We start from the raw sequence: 5386 nt of genomic DNA, 5'->3' as shown, positions 1-5386 counted from the left end.
CCTCTCTTGTTGCGGAGCACAGGCTCCGGACGCGCAGGCTCAGCGGCCATGGCTCACGGGCCTATCCGCTCCGTGGCATGTGGGATCTTCTCGGACCGGGGCACGAACCCGTGTTCCCTGCATCGGCAGGCGGACTCTCAACCACTGCGCCACCAGGGAAGCCCTCCTTGCTAGTTTAACAGAGATATCGAGAAGGTTCAGATTCGATGTTTTGAGGTCTGCAAGGAAGGGGGTATTTTTAGGAGGAGGAAAACATTTTATTATTATTGGCAGCAGATAAGTTTGTAAGTTTCCCGTCTAGTGGGGGACACTACTCTTATCTTCAGGGTCTTATCTGCTTGTGTGGGCGGAGCCTCTTTGATTCACAGAAGAGAAACTCCCCGGGGTTTTTGCCCCCATGCTCATTTCTATAACCAGACTCATTCAGACGCTTTGAGCAAAAGGTGTCTGGTGTGTAGTAATTGCTCAACAAATGCTCTTTGGATGGGTGGATGGATCATGCTCCTGAGTTTACTGCAGCTAAGGGAGTGATTGGATTCAGGCACAACGTGGCAGCTTCCCACAGAAGAGGGGGCCTGATCTAGGCACCTCCCCTTCAGGGATGCACACTTTGCAGAGCTGTGGGTGCATGGAACATTTCCTGGAGTTAATCGCTTAACTGTGATTGTGATGGCCAGAGGTAGGGTGATGGCAGAAAACTGAGACACTATCCCACACCTCAAAGACCAGGGAATGGGTTCGAGGCAGTGAATATGAGCTTGACGGACAGGTAAGCATTGACTGTGGGGGGAATGTCATTCATTCAGTGAATATTTTCTGTGCTCAGTGCCAGGATGCAGAGAGACGCCTTGTGGACTCAAGTGAAAGAGAACTGATGATGTGTGAATCTCGAATAGACTTTTCAGGGATTATGTCACAGTGAGGTAGAATTCGGGGCCACTCTCTACTGTAATGGACAGGACTCTTGTGTTTATATGAGAGAAACTCACCTGGTGCCAGCTTAAATCAAAAAGGATTTTTATTGGCTCACGTGACCTGAAAGTTCCAGGTTACTGGCTTCAGGCATGGCTGTATCCTGCAGCTCAAATGTTATCTCATCCTACTCATCTCCTAGCTCAGCTTTCCTCTGTGTGGGTGACCTTTGTTCTCAGCCAGGGTTCTCCCCTGACAGCTCTCTTTCACCAGCATGGCAACTCTCAGGGAAAGAAAGCCCCTTTTTCCTAGTAGCTCTAGCAAAAGTCCCAGGATTCACTCTACTTGGACCAGCTTGGATCCTTGCACTTGCCCAAGCTGTTCTGACCCCCTGGAGTGCTCTCCTCCCTTCTGCGTATCCCAAACCTACCTGCCTTTCAAGTCCTGCTTGAGCTCCATAGCGTCTAACTATAGTCTTCTCCTTTTGCCTTTATCGTTTTTTGCATTTTTCTCTCTCTCGGAGCACCAATCATCTTTTTTTCCTGCTTTGTATCTAATTCAGCTGCATCCTGGCTGCATTGTGTTCACATCAAGTAGGCCAGAATCCCTGACAGGCCAGTTTCATTTCTTACCTTTCTCTCTCCTGCCCCGTACATAATATAAATAACTTGAGAGGTGCCTAATAAGTGCTTGTTAGTGGATTTGGGGCATTAAGGATTTAATTTAGAAGCCAAATCCCAGGATGGCTTATGGGAGGTCATGGGTCAGCAGGGTCCAAAGGGAATCCCAGGGCTCATCTTGCTGAACTGTTCATTTGTAATTGGGTCCCAAAGACTTGGACCTCTCAGGAGGCCAGTGAGGAGATGGGAAAGGGGGTAGGGGCTCAGTTCAGAAGCTAGGCTTTCCCAGGTTCAAATCCCAGCTCTGTGCCCTTCTGGCTGTGTGACGTGGGGCAAGTTGCTTCACCTCTTTGTGCTACTCCTTCCCTGTCTGTAAAATGAGATCATTCACACAGTGGGTTTACGGAAAGGGCCTGGGACACAGCAGGCGCTCATTGATTGTTCACCGTTATCATTACTACCGTGCTGTGTTCAGAGTCACCAGGTAGAGAGGGATTATAAACTCCATTCCTATTTACTAGAGGAGGAAATAGCAGCGCAGTGAGCTTCAGAGACGCCCTCAAGATCACAGAATGGCTCCCCACCCCACTCACCTTGACTCCCATTTCAGCCCTTGATCTTCATGTTGGCTGTCCTTTTCGAGACCACATGAGCTTGCAGCCCAGTGTGGCCCTCAGGGAATGTTGACGCCTCTTTAGAAGGAAGGGGTAGGGGTGGGGGGCCCATTTGTCTCACACAGAGGGTGAGCAGGACTCTGTCTTGGTGTTTCTCCTGGCTGGGTTTTTGCTGTCATGTCTTGAGACCTGCTCTCCTCTAAGTAGCCACCCTTGGTGATCTGCCCTGTGAGCGGCCCATCACTGCCCCCAAAATAGACCCAGGAGCCATGCTGAGGGTCGTACGGTCCCCACTGAGCTCAGGGCCTGCTGCGCCTGCACGCTGCACTGTGCCCTTCCATGTAAAGATGCGTCTGGTCTTCTCCCGGGCAGTCTTATTTATTTCTGCCTCCTCAGAAATATTTGGGGATGATTAAAAGGAAATGTTCTTATAACTGTAATGAAATGGGGTTTGGGGGTTTTGGAATGATTGTCTGTGGCCTTGGGGGCCAGTGCTGGTTGACTTGATAACTGAGTTGATAGGCAACAGAATATTGATTTCTCTCCCCCTCCTCTCAGGAAGGTGACTCAGCGAAGGGGAGATGTTCTGAAATTCAGGAGAGGGCTACTCGGGGAAGCCAGAAAGAAGCTGTGTGTGTGTACATGTGTGTGCTTACACGTGAACAGCTCTGCTACTACCTCCAGGGCCTATAACTCACAACCACACTCCCCCTGTCCCCTCAAGATGGGGCACGCAGGTTCCCACCTCTTCAGCTGCCTTTTCCGGCGCTCATCTGGAGAAAAGTGAGGACTTTGGAGCTACACAGACCCAAATTGAAGCCTGCGTCTGTCACCTCCTGGCTAGGTGGCCTTGTGTAAGTGGCTTTACCTTTCTGTGACTCAATTTCCTTCTCTGTAAAGTGGGGAGAGCATACCTGCCGCATGGGGTAATTCAGAGGATTAATTGAGAATATTTCTTGGTGATAATTAATGGCAGCTCTGATTGCAGTGATGATATTAACAACTAATAATTTGTATTACTTGCTGATAGAGGAGCAGAGTGCCATGGGAGTGCCAAGGAGCGGGTGATGGATGTTGATGGAAGCAATCCTGGAAGACTTCCAAGAGAAGGGCCTTGAATGAAAGAAATGCTGACGCGTGACAGAAGGGGGGAGGGGTGGGAAACACTTTCCTGTTCCAGTAGTTCATAGGCTTAAAGGCAGGGAGGTGTGGGAACCTCTGGCAAGATGGGGGACCAGCTACTGTCCAGTGTGTGGGGAACGGGACTGGGAGGGGCGAGGTTGTGGCAGAAGAGGGGCTGTTGGGCTTTGTTTGGCCAGCGACTCAGGTAAAATGGTTGATGGAGAGCTTTGTGCATCAGGGCCCATTTGTTCTTTCTGAAATTCAGAAGCAATTATAATACATTGCACCTCCTCCCTTGGCTGAGTACTAATTGTGAGCCAGGCATTGTGCTAAGTGTTGACTTACACCATCTCACTGAATCTTCACCCTGTCCCCGTTTTACAGGTGAGAAAACTGAGGCTCTTTGTAACATTTACTGGTGCACCCGAATGTATACTCTTCTGTGTCATTCACCCCTTCCCCTGAATCACCCACAGGGCCTGGTTAGACCAGGCAAGCCTCCTCCTTTGTGGCCAAACCCACAGACTCCTCACTAGCCCACCCACCTGATGTGGGTCATATGAGTCCTTGGGCCACATAAGTTTCTCCTTTACGGAAACCTTTTTGACACTTGACTGGGGCACATACCCCTTTCCTCAGATTCCTTGCCTAATTCAGTCAGGCGAAGATGTCATGCAGACGTCACTTATAATTCTTTTCTCCATGTTCTCAGCTAAGTTCTTTTATTGCCTCGGGGAGTTCCAGGGAGCTGCAGAATTCACCTGGGCAGGGCCTGATGTCACAGCTGTGACCATGTTTATGACATCCTCTCTGGCTCAGGGGAGTTTGGAGGGACAGGGGCATCTACATGGCAGGCAAAATGCCCATTCTTCAGGTTGGAGCCAGAGAGTACAGGGAGCAGAAAGGCCTGGGGTGGGACCTGCAAACCTCAACGAGAAAACAAATGCCTGATATTAAAACTATGTAAGAATGAAAGCAAATAAATGGTCTTATACACAAAATCCCTTTGTGCCAGGCAGCACCCAAGGCAGTGACAATGCAAAGGTGTCCAAGGCAGCTGGATCCCTGACTTTGGGGTGCTCACCTGGGCAGACACCCTGTACAAAGTCCACCCACTTCAAGTCTAAATTTAACTCCGGAAATATTTGTCAAGCACCCCGAAGGCTCACCCAGTGAAATGGAGAAGCCAGTGATTCTAGAAGTGCCCACAAGGTGAGAAATGAGGGGGAATTTATATGGGAGTAACATCTACTGTCTTTCAGACTTGCTCTCTGAGCTGGATGCTTTCCAGCCACATTCCCTAGTGATCCTCACAGCATTGACCCATTTCACATATGGGGGAACTGAGGCAGGGAGCATTAGGTACCTGCCCACATTCAGAGGAAGTGGTCAATCCAGGATCTGAACCCAGGGCACTCGGACATCACAACATCTTCTTTCATTTTCAAATGGGAGAAACAGGCTCGGAGAGGGGTTGGGACGTGTTTGCCTTTCAGAGGTGGAACTTCCCTGTATCTGCAACTATTGGTTACCTCATGGTTTGGTGGGGAGAGGGTTAAGTTGGCTGTAAAGCCATGAAACAAATAGAGGAAAATAGAAAATAAAGTATAATTAAGTGCCAAACACCCTGGCATAGTGATGGGCAAGCTCTCCATGGTCCCTGTTTCAGGAGGTCCCTGGGTGTCTGAAGCAGAATTAAGCTTTGTGCAGGATTCCTCAGCTCATGAGGCCACTTTCATTAAGTTTCTCTGCTCTCTGAAACGTGGGCACAGTAACCCTGTTTGGGGGGAATGTTTCTATGCTTGACCCCTGGAGTTGGATTGAACCAGGAGAGAAGAACGAGGGGCCAGGAAGGAGATTGGTGTGAGATCTAATGAGGCCCAGCAGTTGCCTAAATCTTGACTGCTGTTGTGGAAATGTCTCCTGCCTCGTGGGACAGTGGAACCTGCAGAGGCTAGAAGTCAGGGCACTGGATTTTATCAGTGCTCTAAGGCCAGTGACTTCCTGCCTTTTGCCACTCATTTCTTCTTGTCTAAAACAGATGCTAACCAAGGCTTCTTCTGTGCACTTAGGCAAATGCATTGCATGCCTGTTTGGCCAGGCTCAATGGGAAAGAGG

General features: G+C 49.6%; 1 protein-coding gene across 1 annotated transcript in view; it reads left to right on the top strand.

Annotated features, from left to right (window-relative positions):
* Nucleotides 1-5386, top strand: part of CUX2 (cut like homeobox 2) — a 266751-nt gene that overhangs the window by 62021 nt on the left and 199344 nt on the right. The window lies entirely within an intron of this gene.

The sequence above is a fragment of the Lipotes vexillifer genome, unplaced genomic scaffold (genome assembly GCF_000442215.2).
Source record: "Lipotes vexillifer unplaced genomic scaffold, Lipotes_vexillifer_v1.1 scaffold2030, whole genome shotgun sequence".
Taxonomy (NCBI): domain Eukaryota; kingdom Metazoa; phylum Chordata; class Mammalia; order Artiodactyla; family Lipotidae; genus Lipotes; species Lipotes vexillifer.
This window is presented reverse-complemented; position numbering and strand designations above follow the sequence as displayed.